Here is a 20,104-nt window from a genome sequence, read left to right on the forward strand (position 1 = left end):
GAGGTTTTGGTCACACAGGAGCGGGAAGTTCTCAGAGAAACGCTTCTGAGGAAGGGCCGGCCGTCACCGCGGCTGGCCACTCGTCTGTGTACATATGCACATCTCCGGACACCCTGGCTGCGCAGCAATATCGGACCCACCTCAGTGCATGGCAAGCTGCAAGACCCAGCAAAGGCAGTCAGGGCCAGATGATCTGTATATCCCTGGGAATGAACTCAATGTCCTTGAAATGCATGCTTATTAAACACTGTAAAAAAACGAGACTAGATTGGCATTATGCAGGGGAATTGGGGGGGGCTCGTTTGGGGTAGATCTCCATTACAGAAATGCATAGATTACATTTAAATTTTTATTATGTATATGCTCATTAAATTGGTAATTGCATGCAGTTTTTTAGAAGCTGAGGCTTTGTTCAGCGCTGCAATTTTCAGGAATTAATGCCCTAATCCAGGTAATGTGGTCCTGGGAGAATATCTAATTACACAGATATGCAAAAATGGAAAAAAGAAAATGAGGCATAACAGTGAACTCTGCTTCACAGCACGTGGGATATCAAAAGAGCACACCCGCATTCTTGAATGATTCGTGAAACCTCATTATCGAACAAAACAGCCTTTTCCCCTCTCCCTCTAAATCACTTCCTACAAGCGCAATTTTTTTCCCCTCCACGTTTAATTTACACCTCTACTGTAAACACTATAACCGTGGTGAGACAGGAGCCGAACGGCATCAAAGCAGGGGGCTACACAGCCCCGAGGTTCGGCGGATAATAGCATCAACCTCGGGCCCCCCGGGGGCCGCCTGGTATGAATGTACACTGAGGATAATCCATTCGCCTCATTCACGGATGCATTTCTGTGGGCTCTACAGCAGTCCGCAGGGGGAAACGACAGGGAGACAGCTACGGGAGGGGGGGGGGGGGGGGGTGTTTGGCTGGATCTAAACAGCTGAAAATTTGACCTGACACCATCTCTCTCTCTCTCTCTCTCTCTCTCTCTCTCTCTCTCTCTCTCTCTCTCTCTCTCTCTGAGTGTGACAGGAAGCGAGTGGTAAAAAACAACAACATGGCTCCATAAATATCACAGGTGGCTTTGTTCAATATTTCTGATCGGACCAGTTCTTCCACATCGCGGGAACATCTTCACGTTCACAGCTTCCTACGCACCTTTCACCACTCTTCCTTTTACACCTTAACATGAGCCGTCTGTCTTTTTTTTCCCCAAATTTAAGGCTGAACTGAAAAGACTTTTTCTAACATGCGCCACAGCAGATTTGACTGGCGAAGTTTGCAACCCAATTCATTGGCTGTAGGGCTGCCGTAATCCTATTCAAGGTCTCACATTGTTAGATTAGCTCCAGGCCCAGAAAACAAAATAGCAGCGTGAAAACAAAAGCTAGAAGGACTTTTGTGCTTAAATTAACTGTGAAAAATGGGCACGATTAAGCAATTATTTTATTGCACTGCATGTTAGAATATAGTGGGTCGGAATATCTCAGCCATAGACATCTCCTAGCGGCTGGTTCAAATCAGCTTTGAAATGTTATTTTCTAAAATGTCTTCTCTGTGTTTTCTTGAACTCTGATTGCTTTAAAAAAAAAAAAAAACGAGAGAGAAGTACTAAGAACTCATCTGAAACACCCAAATAAATAAATACAGTTGCTATGCTAGGTGCGGTTGCTATGCTTCACCGGCACCGCACACACGCGGTATGATCTAGGCGCTGGTAACCTTTTTGTGAGGCCTTAAGGGAAGTGAGCCAATTGCGTCCGCTGCTTCAAAAGAACTTCATTCTACACTGTTTGCTTGCTCCATTAAATGCCAAGGAGCTAAGACAGGTAGACACCGCGGAACAGTGCGTGCTCCGTACCGGGGCCGTCTCTGCGGGCCGGGGGAGAATCAAGAGCAGAACTGGGAATGCGGGGAGTCCACTTTAGCTAATTAATGGGGTTTTGGAAGCACTAAGCTTCCATTAGACAAATGAGTGGGCGAGTGCCTTCTCATTGCGAGTTATGGCTACAGCGCTGTAATCTGTGTCCTTTTTAAAAGGAGCAAGCCATCTTCAGTGCACAGGAAACAAATACGCCGATTTAATTAAAATAACGACATGGAACGGCCAGAGCGGAGCAAATACAGAGGAGGAAAAAAAGTGAGAAATGAAAAAATGCAAAGCTTTTATTTTACAGGAGGAACTGGTCTGGCATAGGGGACTTCATTATTTCTGACATCAGCTAAATAAACCAAAATACAAATAGAATAAAATAGGCCAATAAATAAACAGCTTGTTTTAGAAACCACCAAATCACACATTACTGGTTGCATGCAGTTTACTCATAATTTCAGTGTAGGTTTTTGCATAGTTTACACAATGTCACTCTACTTTATTATTGATTGACAAAAGGTGGCCTGATAATGTAACCTTTGACCCAGGCCATGACCTCCTTAGTTTTACAACAGGCAACCTGCCAACAATCACGTTATTGAAGTTACTGAAGCAGTGCCATGGTTTTTAAAGTGTAGCTTCAAATCTCAATAAACAACTGGCAAAGCAACGAATCCAAATGACTGCAAATACAATTCCAGGGCCTCTAGCGGCTTTGACCTTTTGACTGCAATTGACTGTTTATCAAAACGCTTTCCAGTTTTACCAACTGCAAAAAAGGCAGGGCTTGAAGCAGCTGGATGTGTCGCAACCGAACACATCTTCATTCGAGCGAAGCACCCCTACAGGTCATTGACCCCGTTTGAATGAATCATGCATATCCACAGACTCACGGTCAAAACCTGGAGGAGCGAGGGCCAACGGCCAATCTACTTTCTCCTAAGCTTAGTGAGGCTAACTCAGGGCGCTAAGCCTTGCTCACAGCTTCCCTCCTGCCCCTCAGCCAAATGAGGACAGAGACACAATTACCCTGCTACATAACACATAATCAAGTGTAATGTGAACTGCAGTCGCTGTTTATTCTGCCCACAGCGACACAGCTAGCCAGTACAGTTTACTGAAGTTGTGTATACCATCAAAGGTAAACAGCAAAGAATTAACACGCAGGCTCTTCCATGCTGTCATGACAGCAAGCCTCAATATTCAGCTTCTCTCTTGGCTGGGCGCTCTACTGTTCGGACAGGATCTCGTGTTGCAGGGAACAGCGTCTACCTTTGAGACATGCACTGAAAAACAGCAGGACATCCCCGGTTAAGTTTTTTGGTCACGTGTTTTCAAGTGGAACAGCAACTAAAGTTAGAGACCCACTGTTGCTCAATGACGAGCGGGCATCATAAAAGAAACCGAAAACCTGATGATCCAGTCTGTTTTCCTACACCCCCTTCTTACAGTTACCGCTCTGAGAGATTTCTATTTGGAATAATAATATTCTATTTTCCTTTAGCAAATATGCAAAGCAGGGTGAACAACATGCTGAGATTTGCAGTAAAATCAGAGACCCTGGGATTCTTTAAAAAGGAAAAAAAACAACGGAAAAAGCAACACATTCATTTCGGACTGCAGGCAAATGATAATTTAAAATGAGATGAATTCTCATAACTATGCCGCCTCGTGCTTTTTTTTTTTTTTTCATAAAGCACGACCCGGTTTGCAAACCCAGCAGAACATTACCGGTTAACGATGTTTTCGCGTAAAGCGGCGATGGGAGGCAGGTATTTTAGGCGGCTGGCTTTGCGATCGATGCGCCTTGGCAATCAGGCGCCCGCAGCCGTCCTTCGGCTGGTCACCGAAAGCGCGGAGAGCACGGAAAGAGCGGCAGACCTGGAGCCCCACCAGGCTGTGTCACCCAATCAAGTTAATTGCTATCGGAGAATCTAATGGGCGATGAGCTTTCGGAGGCCCCTTTGTTGTTCTTAATCACGGGAGTGATTCTTGGTGAGCGGAGTCGCTCCTCCGGCAGGTGCTGGGGTCGGAGCTGCAGTGATGGCGCGGCTCGGACGGGCAAAGGTTACTATGCACGCCGTGAATTCATAAATGCTGAATTTATGAACTTATAAATGCTGGTCTGGTAACATTACCAAGATGTTTAAAGATTTGTACAACAGAGTCCCTAGGTGCCGTCAAGAGAAAGCTGAAAACCCGTCTCTTCAAGCTGTACCTCTAGTCTACCTTCCTCTCATCTCATCTCATTTATCCCTATTTTCTATAAAAAAGCACTCTACACTAGTTCAGCACTTAACTCGGTATCTTACTGACCTCTTGTAATACTTCTCAATAACTACTCTTAGCATAGGGATGTACTTATTTGGAAGTTGCTCTGGGTAAGAGCATCTGCAAAATGATGTAATGTAGTTTAAAGTTAAAAGAGCAACTTCCAGCACAGTAGAACAGAACTGTATCCATTAAGGTTGACTGAGCAACAGACCAGGCTAACAAAACTCCCAGACCAGTGAGTGTGAGCATAACACTCTTCAAACCCTACCACAAGTTAACTTGTGCAACCTGACTACACAAGGGAAGCCAAGTACACTGCCATAACAACAATATGGATTACATTTTACGCCAATATTGCACGGCATCCAATTAAATGGACGCCAACGTTACATTTCCTCGATCCATTTGTGGGTGGGTGGGTTATTTTTTATTTCAGCAGACAGAACTCAGAAACCGCGTCTCCAGTGTATTTATACATGGTTCAGAAGCAGGCACGAGAATCGAGGAAAGAAGCACAGAATCTGTTTCAATGTTCGTGTTGTTCTTGGTACGTTCCGAATGCTACTGCAGTAAAGCAGAATAAGCTAACCCAGCTATTATTGCATTTGCAGTCATGGTTTCCCAAGCATAGCAGTTATGAAAGGGACTAATTTCCCAGGATTATGTCTACGGGACAGTGCAGCGAGTCCGTACCATGCTGAGCGCTGGTGGCGAGAGACTCCACTGAACACAACGCGTTTTGAATAAAATTTACACAAACTCCATGAACTCTGTTTTTATGGTTTGACATGTGATGCTGTGCGCAATCCTGCAATGGCCGGCAGTTTATGAAAATCATATCACATGGCACGCATAAACATGGAGACATGCGAATCAAACAGTCAAACATCAGGCCCACACAGATCTTCAGTGATAAACACGAGTGAAGTGGTGCAGTCATGCAGAAATGACATCTTTTCAACTAAACATTCTGCAGTAACGATCTGTTCCCTAACAGACTGCAATTTGGCTTAATGCATCTTTGCTTCTCAGCCCTCAAACGATGCAATACTTCTGAAACCCAAAAGCCACATCTTCTTAACCGAACGCAACAAATATTTTAACATTATTTCAATGAGCGAGCAGAACGCAGCCTTCGTAGCCTTCGGAAACATGGAGCCATCTTGTCCAGTTAACACAAACTCCTAAGTGACTACAGTGCAAATCATGATAGTAACCAGCTGTCAGCTATTGGTACGGCGAGCAAATGGCAGACAGTTGTTGGAAAGGAACGACACGGGGAGCCTGAGCAGTCAGTACATAACTGGAGAAGACAGTGAGATTCATCCCCTAAGAGACACCACACATTACATGAAACAGACTCGGGCCTACAATTAATGCAAACACAACAAATCTAAACAAAGACAGTGGATATTTTTAGAGTATTTTGTACATACTTGTCAAATGCGGAATATTCATTCGGAGGGAAACTGAAACAATCTCCTTTCTGAGTCATCGTTACATACGTGCTCTGTGATATCAAAGGCCCGGTGAGTTGAAAGGAAATATTCAAATCTGCTCCAGGTCTTTTGAACATTATATTCAGCGAGATGCTGAGCGCCGTGTGGAGGTTTGCGCTGGGGGGGTGGGGGGATGGGGGGGGGGGGGGGGGGGGGGGTTTATCTCACAGCCCCTGCCTGTGCTTTCCAGGATGCTGGTCAACAGGTTTCGACAAAACTGTGCCCCTGGTGTTGGTTTATGTAATGGGATTTATATACAGTTTATATAATGGGATTCAGCGAATTTTAAACAGCAGCTGTTCTGCCGGCGGAAGTCTACTTCTGAGAAGGACTCTGTAGGGAAACCATTTCTCCTTTTTTTTTTGGGAGAGTGAGTGAGTGTGTGGAGTGGGAGGAGTCCTCTTTAACCCCCGTCCCCTTAATGAGGCTGTGCTCCTGTGCATTTGAGGAGATGCCTTCACTGGGAGCCGTCCGTCTGTCGGGCCGGGATCAGAGAGGAGGCTTAGCACACGGGAGAGGGGTTCCAATCTAATCCCGGACCAGACAGAGACCCTCCCAGCGTCTGCCACACATGCTGGGAGCTGACCTACTCCCCCCTAAACTGGGCCAGACCATTTCAGATTCAGGCCGCCCGTCCCCTACACACACGTACACACGCACGCATGCACACACACACAGACACATGCACACACACATAAGTGTGTATGCAGGCACAAGCACACAAAAGCACAAACACAACCACACACACAGACACACACAAAAACACACAACACGCACATGCACACACATGCACACGCACAAGCAGACGCACAAGCAGACGCACGCACGCACGCACACACACACACACGCACGCACGCACACACAAACGCACACACACACACGCACACACACACGCACACACACACACGCACATCTATCCAGGTTCTAGTAGATGTTATCTTTTGAAAACCCGAAGAGTTATCATGTGACAGTCAGTGGTGGATTACCTTCAGGTGAGGTGCTGTACACTGGGTGGTATGTAAGGTGCCACAGATATCAGCTCATGTACATACGAGCATTAAGGTAATCCTCCTTGCTTCACTTTGTCTGCTCCAGTTCTACCCTGTGTCTTTTGTTACTGCCCTTCCTTGCTGGCTAACTGGATAACGGCTTCGTTTCCATGGACACCAGCCCCCGTCCCCAGCCTCACCTCTGACCTCCTTTCGCCTCCCAGCAGAAGTCCAGCTTTAGGGTTAGCCAATCCTGTGGGACTCCACTGGAGACATGGCTTTCCTAGCCCTGCGCGTGTGGTTACACTCTGGCAGGACTTTGGCAGGGGGTGGAGGGTTGTGGGGGGCTAATAACCAGCCCAAGCAGTAGAAAACACAGACCCACCTCTCCCTTTCCCTCTCCCTCTCGCTCTCTGAAACCAATTTATCTGCGAGACCCAAGGGGGGCCTCTTGCTTTGATGTGAACGCGGTGACAGAAAAAAAAAGAAAAACACACACACACTCTTGGAGAGATTGGTGTCAATCCGGAACACACACTTCTCCTCTCTCTTGATGGCTCTCCTCCTGTAACAAGCTTTCACAAGGGTTAGAGCGCCCCAAGGTTCAGAAAGACCCAGGTGTCAAAAGACTCCTCACGACCCGTGTGCTTGCTGATTATTGTACGGTGTATGAATATGAAAAACTCGATTCTGTCATTTGGGCAGGGCCAGTCAATCTAAAGGATAGTACAGTGCTGTAAAAACAGCTCCATTCCTTTCTTTTATTTTTTAAATTTTTTATTTTTGCTTCAATTCAAAAAGCTCAGACCTGAAAAAAAGTTTCAGAGGGAGGACATAAAGGAGTGTGCTGAAGGCTTAAGTGATTTGCTCCATTACTGTGTCAGATGTCAGCGCGTAGTTGAGACGGTGCAGGGATTAGCCACAGAGCTGAGCACTGACGATGGCCTCCCAGCTCCGGGGGGGGTGGGGGTGGGGATGGGTGATTTTTAAGCGTGCAGGGGGGGCGGCTGACATTAATGGGACAGCCAAAGTGTGGCGTGGCAACATTTAGAAGCCTTAAATCATAGCAAATGTTGACAGTAACTTGTTTTTCTTACATAAGAAAAAAAGTTTGCGCAGTTTCACTTGGTACAGAGCTTTGCCTGGTGCACACGAGTATTTTCAGTGATCCCAACTAATTTAAGACTCCTGTTCCAGCAGCTGGCTGATATTTAACCAGCTGCTGGAGCACACAGATTTAAGACCCCCTCCCCCCCAGTTTTGCTCAATTTCACTTCCTATTCGGCTGTAATTCCTTTAAGTTGCTCAATCCATTTGAGTTGTTTGATGCAGGTAAATTACCCTCCTTTAGGGAACAGAAACACTACAAGAGAAATGTGCTGTGCTTCTCAATTTCATCTGTCGTGTTATCGCGGAGGCATCCGACATACTCATACTCAGATTTGACGTTTCCAGTTTTCTAACTTAATTCAACATTACACGACAGAGGAACGTCACCTTAAGATTAGCTGTGCATGGCCCCCGGTATGCACTGACAATAAAAATAAAACAACGTTATATCACGGAACTGTGTTGTGTTCAATGTTCAATACAGAGGCCTGGGTGTCATTTACTACCGGAAAACGGCATTAGCGAAATGTCTCATTTGTTCCGAATGCGATTAGTTTGTGTGTTCTGGGCCTCGCTCCCTGGGCAGGTCATTCATCAGGCACACCTAGTTAATTAGTTTGATGGGAGAACGCAGAACTGCAAGCCAAGCGTCCACAACTCCGGCCAACTTCCTGTCCTTAACGTTTGCGAGCCAGGCGCACTCAGCAGTCCTGGTGAATGGGAGCGCGGAATCACTCTGTGTGTGTGTGTGTGTGTGTGTGTCAAACTGTCAGCCACGTTCCCCCGTTCTCATCTCAGAGCACGGGGCGGGGGGGGGGGTGGGGGGGTGGGGGGGGGTGGAGGAACGTGAAGCATTCCCACCACCCAGAATTACAGAGCTTTGCGTGCCTCAGAGAACCATGGGAAGTTCATCAAAATGAAACAAAACTGAAAAAAAGCAAAAAGAAACAGCAGTCGCTGCGGCTCTTTGTGGCCAGTGAAGCTGACCCTTGACCTCCAGAAAGCTCCAGGCGGAGTCTGGGGATTAGGGCAGAGAGGACAGCCATCCCCTTTCCTTGCGTGGTGGTGATAACTAGCACGGACTGACCGGGACTGACTCCAGTTATTTCCCCCAAAGCACATGGGCCCCCCAAAAACGTGACTGTTCTCTCCGAGCTACCAGATAAGTGAGCGTGCTCGCGGCGGGGGGTGTTTATTGTTTCCAGCGGCCAGGCGTGGGAATAGAAAGAAGTCTGAGTGCGTGCAAAGTGTGTCAGACCAACACGCCAGGGTTCAACAGGCTTAATAAAGCGTCCCTCCATCTCCCCGGGGGACTCACTCACCCCAATTATTTGCCCGACACCTCTCCTCCTCCTTCTCCTCTCGCTCCCTCCTTCCAGACAGAATCTTTTTAGAGCCATCAGGACAGCTCGCTGCTGGTGAAAGGGACTTTGTTTTTTTTTCCCCCCTCTCTTTTTTTGATGAGTTTGAAATGTCATTAGGTTTCTGCCTGTGCCCCTGGTCCCAGCGGCATGATGCTAGGGCAGAGGATGACAGAGAGTGGGAGGCAGGTGGATGTCAGGCAAGGGACATCTCACAAAGTGTAATCATCCAACAATTCCCTGCGCCGTATTTTCTTAACAAAAGAACATCCAGAGTGCAGCGAGGTCAACCTACGGCGTGATGCTTCAAACCTCTCCTGGTTTCCACTCCCAAACCCACAGATTAAATGCACGAACCGCTTTTTTGAGGGGTACGGCGTACGCCTGTGGGATCGAAACGGCAGCGGTCTCGTGCGGCGGCCCCCCATCGACCGCCGCGCAGCCGTGAGAACACACACGCAGCGCGCCGAACAACATCGGGCCGCTGATCAATGCAGTCAGAAGCGAGCCCGGCACAGTGAGCCGCGGCATAATGGAGCCTTATGAGGGGATAATTGCAAAACAGCCTGCGGTGACTGACAATAACAGCTCTCCGTGACGGACAACGAGTGGCCAAAGCACTCGCGCGGCAAGCGTACCGTTCCTGAAAAGGGAATCGAGGAAATCGGCCAGCCTCAGAGCTCAGTAGCTCATTCTCCATATCTTGTTCCAAAACCACAGACGCCCTCTGCACCTGTCCAATCACACGGCCCAATCCGACTCCGCCGTGACGGGTTTATCAGACTGGTACCCGGTCTGGCTTTCTGCGGAGCCAGAGCCTTGCTCACCGGCCTTGCTCACCAGTAACGCCTCCAACCCAGTTTTTCGCTTCATATTTGAGCTACATGACAACCAACCCTAACGCTTCACAGGGGCGGGGGTCACCAAACTCTGTGGCGAGTGGTGATGTTGGGTCGGACAGCATCAAAGCGGTGAGGAATGAGGAAATGTCAGGAGAGAATTTAGGTGCTGTTCTCTGCAGTGCAGCTAGCCATGAAAAGATGGCACAGATTGCCCCGCAGCGCCTGAGGGTCCTTATCAAATGTTAGTTCTCATCATCTCCAGTGATATAGAGAGATACGTTACAGCTGTAGGTATCCATAGCCCTGCTGCCTTCGTGTTTATGATAGAAAGTAAAGGTAGCTGCATTCTTGTAAACTTCACCATTCTGAAAAGGATTTACACAAAACAGGTACTTTCAACTTTCAGGTACTGTTAGGGAATTAAATCTTAGGAGCGCTATAATCTTACTTGTTTCCTACTTAGATGATGACATATCTTGCCTTCTATTCAAGTTCCCCATTACATATTGCAGGAGTGATATCTGTTATCCGAAAATCAGCAAACAAAGCTCAGACACTCTACTGTGGTGCGAAATGCATCATTGTGAATGTACGCAGCCAATTAAATAACTCTGAAGTCTGCAGGCACATTCATGGTGTGTGTGTTTGTGTGTGTCTGGAGGGGGTGGGGTTGGCTAGAGAGGTGCTAGGGGGGTTCAAGTCCCTGCCCTTCTGGTCATAAAGGCAAAATTGCCCTTTCCTGCCAGATCGACCACTGCACTTTTTTTTTTTTTTTTTTTTTAAATTTGAGCCCCTGCCTTGTCCACAGCCCTGCAAACCATGGGTTGGACAACAACCCTGTGCAAAGGTCTTTTCTATGCAGCCTTTGCCTTTGACTCCAGCTACCCCAAGGGTGTATCACAAGGCTAGACTTGTGGTAAGTTCATTTGCCCCCCCCCCCCCATTTCTGATTAAAAAAATATGAAGAATTTTTTAACGAATAAACTGTCCGCTTAAAACAGAGGCCTTTGTCAGGTTCACAGGGCACTCTGAAAGCAAGCCGGGGGGGTGTCTGCTAAATCGATTTGCAAGGTCCCCTCTCCACTCCGCTCACTGCTGTCAGAAACACCCTATGAGGGTCACAGAGTCCTGCACACCAAAAACCGACCCAGAACAGGTATGCTATGCTCTATCATCCCCGTCCCCATCCACACCACACTCCCTTTTCCTACCTGGGGCTTTCGTCCAATCCGAAGGCAGGGCTGCAGACGGCTGACGCGCGTGGGAGAAGAATCCAGGTGCTACCCAGACCAGGCAAACTGCAGTCGCAACACTGCGGGAAAAGAGAGAAGACAAGGGATGTATTATGTCATGCCCAGTGACATCACAAATGTGGGTGATGGAAAATCTAGCTGTTAGCAATGAACGGACTATCTGAGCAGTTTTCTAATTGGTTTTGAATCCCACTGAATCACTCCAGAGTAATTTTCCAATTCCTTGACATACTGGCCACAGTTACATAGACTGAGCATATTCTGGGGTAGAAAGTACTAGAGCACAATTAGAAGTACTAATTATTGGCCTGATAGCATACAGTACAAAGTACGTGCAGCTCACATTTACTTGGGATCTCTCAGTTTAGTTACATGCTCTTGCGAGGATCTGATCTCTTTAAAAAGAAGCCTAGTAGTCTGTTCAACAAACCACAACTGGTTAATCTAAAGAGGGGCCGCCTTCCATACACTGCAGTGCAACTGCCGAAGGCGGTGAATATCCATCTGGTGTTTAGGGACGCAGCGATCCGTTTGAAGTTAACAGAGGATCGTCAATGTGCCATGATGTTTGCACTCCCGCTGCCAAAAACACTGCCGCCCCCCCCTTCAACTTCCTGACGGTGTTTAAAGTAGCTCCTGCGCCGTGTCGGCCCGGCTCTCCAAGCCCCGGGTCAAGCGCCATCTCCGAACAGGAAAGAGAAGTAGACTTTCAGCCCCTGAACCCCTGGTCTGTTTTTCCGAAAGCGGCTGGCTCTGGTACAACACAGCGAGGAAGCACACCGGCCTAATGTGCCAAGATGAAAAGGAGGTTTGTGTACTCACTGGGAAAGAAAGCACGCTCTTACACTAAGCACTCAGTGCGGGGCGTCGGAAGACAATGACACAGATTGGCCTTGGCTGTCCATTTTTCTCAATTATAACTCAGCAGACCGCCTGTTGCTGCGACTATGAATTTAGATTGGCCCATTCAGCCGGCAGACAACACTTCCAATCCAATCAGCCGGAGAGGAAAGCAGATATTTATTTCAGGATGGAAGCTTTTGAGCAAAACTTTTACAAACCTTAGTACAGTGCCGCCAAAGTCTTGACACAACCCAGATTATGATTGGTAATCTGCTTTCTCATCCGAAGTCAGAAAGGGGGGCTGGCTAACTGGTGTGGTGGGGTGGCCAAGGGGGCTTATAACCACAGGGTGATCACAGAAAGTGCCTTCTGCCTGCAGCAGATTGCATCACCACAACGGCTATCATCAAGCGAACATTTACTGGTGGGGGGAAGAAAAAAAACAACACAATCACAAACACTTGCGCTTGGCAGACACTGGTATGATGAGCTGAGAGATATCCTTTAAAAACTGTGGCACCATGGCATCTGTTCGCAGTTTCTATCCAGCCCTGTTTGAGCCTAGCAGGTTTATCAAAAAAATAAAAAATTAAAAAGTCTCCAACTGCTTATGCTGGCTTTTTTCTCATCTAGAAAAATATATATAAAAAATAAAATAAAATGAAATAGTGCAAAAGGCAGCAGAAGAGCTCCTGCTGGGAAAATGCAGCTGTGTCATGGCTGAGCAAGTCCATGCATTTTTTTTTTCCGTGGTCCATATCATGCGGTGCAGCCCCCAGGAACATGTCAACCTTCCTCCACTTTTCCAGGACCTGACTGCTGTCAAACGCAGTGGGACTGGAAGGTTTGTTCTGGAATAATCTTTAATGATAAGCCAGCTGTGGAGCATTTCTCACCAGGTTCCTGCTACTTCCAACAAAGGATTTGCCAAACATAATTAGCAGTGCGGTAAATGTTTTGATTCAATTAAGCAGGCTGGTGTCTAAAAATATGCTCTGAAGCTATGAATTTCTCTATCCATACATCTCCAGGTTTAATGCCTGGCATGTTTTATCCTCTAGTGAGCTGGCCTGGGTTTGCCAAAAAGGAAAACCCACTCTTAAAACCAGGATTAAACCTTGAGGAAAGTTGTCCACCTGATCTAGGGGCTCAGAGAAAATGCATTTTACAGGAACCTGCTAGATTACTTTGGGTTCCTCGACAGCCAGGCCAAGCAGTAGATGGTAACCTTTACATCAGGTGCTGCTCAAGTTCACAATGTATAGATTTTTTATTTTTACAGTACTGCTGGGATTTTCCATTTTTTCTGTTTCCAGGGCACAACCATGAAGAGGCAACGTATCGATAAAATGCAAACCGTTCTACTATGTCACAGCTGAGTCAGAGGACGCTGTTTAAGCAGCCAGGCTTGCAACTTGGTCCCCTGCAGGTTCAATTCCCAGTTGAGAAACTACCATTGTACCCTTGCGCGAGGTGAACTCAATCTGTAAATATACTATCCATTCTCACAGTAGGATGTTTAAATTGAGCATTAAGTCTCCCTGGATATGGGAGTCAGGTAAACAAACTAATAATAATGATGACACTCATGTAGGCTTCAGGTTTGCAATTAACCTTTCTGGTGTCAGCTGAGGCAGAAAATGGGTTGTTTTGGAATTACGACGACTGGCTGCCTAATGATGGGTAGCTTGTTCTCACAATCACTCCAACAACCTCCAAAAATGCGTTAATTGGTAAACTGGTGGGAGCAGACACAAAATCAGTCCCGTCAGTGAAAACCTCCCTGACGATTTCAGGAAACTTCACGGGATCGGCCTGCTGTTAACAGCACAGAGAGTCAGCTCTGCCAAAAACAAGATGCTTTGCTGGGCCTCGGGGGTTGGATTTAGGATTTTTTGTCCCCTCTCTCTCCCTGCGATTTCAGCAGTGATATGTTAACTAAAACCACAGGCTGATCCGCCACCCGATTGGAGCCTGCCAGGGTTCTGCTGCTGCAGAGAGGAAAAAGGCTGCCGTGATTGGAGAACTGTTGGGAAAAGGGGCGGGGCTTAGAGGGAGAGCCTGTCAAGTTCAGAAATGCTTTGAGCTTCTTAAACGTTTGCACATGCAGAGAGCAGGGCCTCATAATCAGGGCTGCCTTTCCAGGCTTATCTCACTTTTCATAAACAGAAACTTGTTTCATTCCCATAACGTTCACACAAACTGCTGCACGAGGCCACAATAAATTAGCTGCGGAGGAAGGGTGCTGGAAAGACATATGAGGAAACAGACAGGACAATGGAGAGGGTTTCTGTGAGAGAGCAGTGCTAACTTAATGTGCTCTGATTAGACAGAGTAAGCAGGAAAGAGAAGTTGAGAATGTGAGATTACATAATGCTAAGGGTCACTGGGGTATGGGCCTGCACATCACCAAAAAAAAAAAAGTTTTTCTGGATTCACCAAAAGCCTTGCTTCGGCCGCCGACAGACCAGATGCAGACAGTTCTGTAACGTCTATCAATTTGACACCATTTCACATACATATTGCACTGCCTAGCACCCAAGATAATTTCTTTCCGAGTAACCAAGAGAAAACAGTCAGTTCACTGTGTGAAAAATAATGAACAGACTGTCCAAGAAAGGACTTTACTTTTGGGGCACAGCATAGAAGAATACTGGATAATTGCACAGTCCACTATATTGCACATTATGGTGCTGGTCTAATGTTAATACTAGTTAATAAGAGTTGATTTTCCTTACTCCTGCAATGTGCGTAATCTGGTTAAATGCTCAACATCACCACAGTCCCAAGCACACACATTCATCAGGAGTTGACTATAAAACGAACTGGACTTGGACTGAGTCCCCTCAACGATTAGAGTGGGATACCCTGTCACTTAGCAACCAGCTCTACAGGTTTCCAGGGGGGGAAGTACAGATGGCGGCCGTTCGTTTTCATGAATGATGGGGGGGGGGCGTCCTCGTGGAGACCCCGCTCCCCTCACCCCTGCGGTCAGCAGCAATTTGATTAATCACCATTCCCAAAGCCGGCAGACTTAGCCCCTCATCATCCCGGATCAAGCACCGGGACACTGGATGAGCACTGTATTAGGAGCAGTGGATCATGCCTTCATCAGGGCAATCATAAAAATCAATGCATACATGCGTGCTCCCTCCCTGCCCTGGTGTTACAGTTTAATATGGATGATAATGACGACAGTCAATCTAGCTAATGGTTGCTTGTAGAGAGTGCTGAGGAAAGTGAAGGGAATATGTCTTAAAAAAACACGGACAGCGGAGTACTTTTTTCATCTTTACCTCATGAGAAACGCTGTCCTCATGACAGCCTCAGCACCTGTGCTGATTTCAGTCCAGCTGGAAATAGTCAGATTGTTCTGGATGCACTTTGTGTGAGGTGTGAAGGCAGGTGGGCGAGCTTGCAGGTGGTGCCCCCCCCTTCAGTCTCACACAACAGGATGCATTCCCAGAGTAAGTAACTAAGATGGGAGCTTGAACCTACTTTCAGAGTGGCATCCCTGTGTGTCAAATACAAGACACTTCGGCACTGGCTCCGTGCTCTCTTCCAGTAATGTGCTCTCTTAGTGGTAATCCCTGTCGTTTATGGACTGTCCTGCTTGAGTTCCTGTGGTCTCGGAGTCCTGATCTCAGAGCCCCAGTTATCAGACATCGGCCTCTAAATCTGTGTGTGAACTTCCTGCCAAAGCCGCTAAGGCACCGCATGAAAAAAGCAGCGCTTTAAAAAGGCAGTAGGGAGGTCATGCAGGAGGAACAGTGGAGGTGGTCTTCAAACTCTGTCGATGCATCAATAATTCACTCCCATTTTTATCTACACAGCATTTTTTTTTTGCATCACAGGACATATTCATACATTATGCAAGGTCATCTCATTGCGACCCGGTGATTGACATCTCATGTCCCAGTTCTCAGTCCCTAACTCCGAATTCGAAACCCCCCCCAACTTGGTGCAAAAGAAACCTGAGGATGTCCCCCGGCTTGAGTGGGGAAGATCCCAGGGCGCAGCCCCCTGTCTCCTTAGCCAGATGGTTCTAACCCCCGACTAGATCTTTAGCAGAATGACTGAAGTGGTAATCCTGGGGATACCTGCTGTTTATCTCTACTGAATCTCTATTTGTTTATCACTAGAGCTTCTGCTGGAGCTACAGCTACAGCCTTCTGCCGTACCCCACCCAACCGTGACACTAATAACGCTCCTTTTACAGTGGGTCTACAGAGGGACAGCCACCTGAGAATGACAGGTGACATGCTCTGCTGTTCCAAAAGGTTTGAGAGTGTGATTTTCAGAGGTTTCCAAAAGCCTTCTACCCGTCACCTTTTGGTTTCATCACTGGCTGGGTCAACACCCTCACCCTTGACCGAATGATATTTTGGCTTGGATAAAATTGGAACAGACGGAGAGAGAGAGAGAGAGAGAGAGAGAGCAAATGTATTGATTCTACCATGCATTAGCTTTCAGCAATCTGTAAGTGCTCCAGGCCACACTGAGGTCTTTGCTTTTTGGGATCAATGCTGCATGCACCACCTTATGTTTATAGCCTGCGGATCGGCTGACATAATGGGCTCAGCTAATAGGATGAACTATCCAGGTCTTTTAAAGATCAGTGAACCCGCACTCTGAATCGCTAGCCTACATTTGAAAAATGGTTTTGCATGAGCTGGCCCCATTTATTTTTTCAGGGGTGTGAGGTAGCGAAGAGTTTTGCACCAGGCTTTTCTTTTAGCAGCTGAAAGAGACATTCTCACTCACTCCTGAAAAACACGATGCGAGCCAATCCCCATCGGACCGGTTCCGAGCCAATCCGAAATTCGGCGGCTGAGTCTCGCCCACGCGGTCGACTGCTCGCTGCCCGGGAAAAGCAGCTTTGTCAGGTTGAAACTATTTCCATCTGGGAAAGAAGCGGGTGTCAATCGGCATCAGCAGCAGTGGAGGTGATGCACCGAGCCCCACTGCCTCCAAACCAGACAGGGGCCTGCAGACAGAGGCCGCAAAAAACTGGCCGCACCGCACGCACACCAGGGTTCACGTCACACGGCAAGACGACGCTCAGATCCATTTCTGTGGAGGCCTGCGTGGACCTTGAAGCACCTTGAGGGGCGTGAATCACCTCAAACACCACAAAACATGTAGCCCCCGCCTTGGGGGGGAGGGGGGAAGGGGGGAGTGTGGGTGTGAACGGAAGCCATTTTGTAACGAACATCATCTGGGGTAGGACGGCATTAACATGCAGTAATTCCACATAATTTCTGAGAGGACTGCGGAAGCCACTGCACTGGAGCAGAGCTATAATGTCACCCAGGGAAAATGTAACCGATTTTCCACTGAACCCGGTTCCCCATTACTGCTCCTAAGCCGCCAGAGATTTATGGGTAAAAAAAAAAAAAAGTTGCAATAATTGAAGGTGGGACAGCTCACAGAATGATATTTCTACTGTACTTTGTATTAAAATAACCCAGCCGTAACGCCTAGAGAATCTGATTAGCAATCCCTTAACACCTGTATTATCATGCTAATCTGAGCGGAAAAAAATAGCCGGGCTGAATAGTGAATATTACACTGCCAAGCAATTCAAAGCCAAGCTAGTACAATGTAAAGGCAAATTCCATATTCTGCACACAGCACGGGTTGTAAGGTAGACAAAGACATTATTGCTAACAGTTAATTAAGGAGAATATGATTAAAATGGTATTCTTCGTGAATGGCCATTCATGTGGACTGCACTCATCAAGTAGAATACTGCATGATTTATGAAAACTGCCCATGTGCCGTGTCGTTTCTAGTTTGTTCCGTCAAGACTCACCGATTCAATTAATCATGAATCGTACAAAACCTGGCAGGATTCACTACGGGAGATAAGCGATACACTGCCACTGCCCCCTCCACCGCCGCCCCACACCACCCAGCGAGAAATGCATTTCATCTGTCAATCACATCCTCCACATCCTCCGTTTCAATGGCTGAACTGACGTCCAGATTCTCTTTCAGCCCCTTTGATGAATGTGTCTGTCTATTCCACTGGGGGCATGGGTGGCCAGCTCTGGTAAATTAAATGATTAAAAAAAAAAAACATCTCTAAGATTCTGTCATATTGTAAAATTTGAAAGAAAGGGAGCAGGCAGACATGTGGCAGAGGGAAAAAATGAACACCTGTGATGACATCATGTGACTTCCAAAGAAGCCCAAACTACTGCCACTTGTGATGTCATACAGAATTAAAACAGCCCTATAGACTTCCCTTTACTCTGCACTTACACAGTAAAAGTAAAAAGCTTGGACCTACCTGATTAAGATAATGGGAAACATGCACTCAATAACATTTTGATCTAAAGACTTGGGCTTAAATGCTTGAAATTCGTTTCTTAGACAAATATAAACAGTGAAATTGATGCCTATGTATGAATTTCTTTGCAAAAAACATTACAAACATAATTTTAAAAAGAATATTTTTTTGGCTACTTTGAAGAGTCTATAACTTTTTTGGTCACTGCATAATTCCAATTGTGTCATTTCATAGTTTTGATGTCTTTACTATTATTCTAAAATTTGGAGAATAGTAAAAATAAAGAAACCAAGGCGTGTCCAAACTTTTGACCGGTACTGTAGGTGATGTACTACCAGTTTTGCCATGCATATTTCTTCCATTCCACAGCCGGTTTTGCTGACTCGTATTCATTTTAAGGGTGAAAGGCATTACCCCAATGGAAGACACGCCTTTATCCTTGGTGCTGACTGGACTGGACAGCTAGTCCCTGTCTAACTCTCTTGGCATAAATTACTGACGCATTTTATGCTAACTTCTTTGCTCGAGGGGGCGACAACAACTGTGCGTGTGCCAGGATTCAAGCCTGCAACCTCCTGCTTGTGAGAACACTTTCCCAGCCACCCTGTCACACACCGTGCCTGCCGCTCAAGTCATTACAAAAAATTGTCTTTCTCTTGGGGTCATTTGAGGCGATAAAAACAAGCCCGTCTCCTGTTTGGTTCGGCCTGAGATGTGCTTGCCTGGAATTGTTTTTTTTTTTTTTGCTCGTCCGTAAGGCACCAGCGTTTGTTCCTCGGGGGAGAAGCCGCTGAGGCAGAGAGATAATGTGGGAAAACAATAAAAAAAAAAAAGGATCAAGTGAAGCTGCCCTGATGCGTGGCGGCACAAGAGAGAGGGAGCCGCAGCTGTGATGTCTGCGCAGATCACTGCGGAGGGGCCTGTCAGCTCACACACACACACACACACACACACAGACAGACAGAGAGCTGTGCACGCGAGTCTGCGCAGGGTGAAACCTGACACCCGCACGCACACACGGCTGTGCAGAGGAGTCTACACATGGTTAACGTTTACACCCCCCCCCCCATGCATATTTGCGCAGATGAGCCAACACATGGGTTAAAGCTGTGCTCCCCCCCGCTGCGCACGTTTACATAGATGAGCCTTCGTATGGTGAAAGTTGACACCCCACTGTGCGTGTATTTGCTCAAATGAGCTTGCGGTTAAAATTTACACTTGCTTGTGGAATTTGGGAAGAGAAGAGACTGGAAGGGTGGCCTGAACTCAAAGCACTCATGCTTAATCTCACAGCGCTGACTCTAGCCTCTACTCTAACCGCCCCCCCCCCCCCCTTCCCCAAAAAAAAAAAAAAAAAACCCTGGCACAAGGCCCCCTCCCTCTCTAAATATGACTCAAAATAGACCTCATCCTGGTAAGAGGGTTTGCAGAAACCCAGGATGGGGGGCTGAACCTGGGCCAGTAAAAACTAAACCCGTCCACTTGGCCAAAACCGACCCTACCACCCAACATCCCCTAGCATACACAGCTACGGCCGAGGAACCACATGCTGAGTCTTATCCATATGTAGAAGGCGCCTGTGCCGAGAGGCCGCCGTCTCCGTTATCCTCTTCCTGTCTGCACTCCACGCACAGCATGCATTTGCGCTGTATGATCCCAGCTGCACGGCCGAGCCAAGTTTCCCAGTAACAAGGCCGCAGAAGATGGTTATTTTCGGAGAGTTGGGAAACTGGATGCTCCTAATACTACAGCTAAGAC

At 47.1% G+C, this 20,104-nt stretch overlaps 1 long non-coding RNA gene across 1 annotated transcript in view; it reads right to left on the reverse strand.

Moving 5' to 3' along the window:
- The window catches only part of LOC118796346, a 79,146-nt gene that overhangs the window by 47,170 nt on the left and 11,872 nt on the right, over positions 1–20,104 (reverse strand). Inside the window, exon 2 of the long non-coding RNA XR_005005888.1 lies at positions 11,167–11,267. This is a non-coding gene — a long non-coding RNA (uncharacterized LOC118796346). The remainder of the gene's footprint in view (positions 1–11,166; positions 11,268–20,104) is intronic.

This window comes from Megalops cyprinoides, chromosome 21 (assembly GCF_013368585.1).
Source record: "Megalops cyprinoides isolate fMegCyp1 chromosome 21, fMegCyp1.pri, whole genome shotgun sequence".
Lineage (NCBI taxonomy): Eukaryota > Metazoa > Chordata > Actinopteri > Elopiformes > Megalopidae > Megalops > Megalops cyprinoides.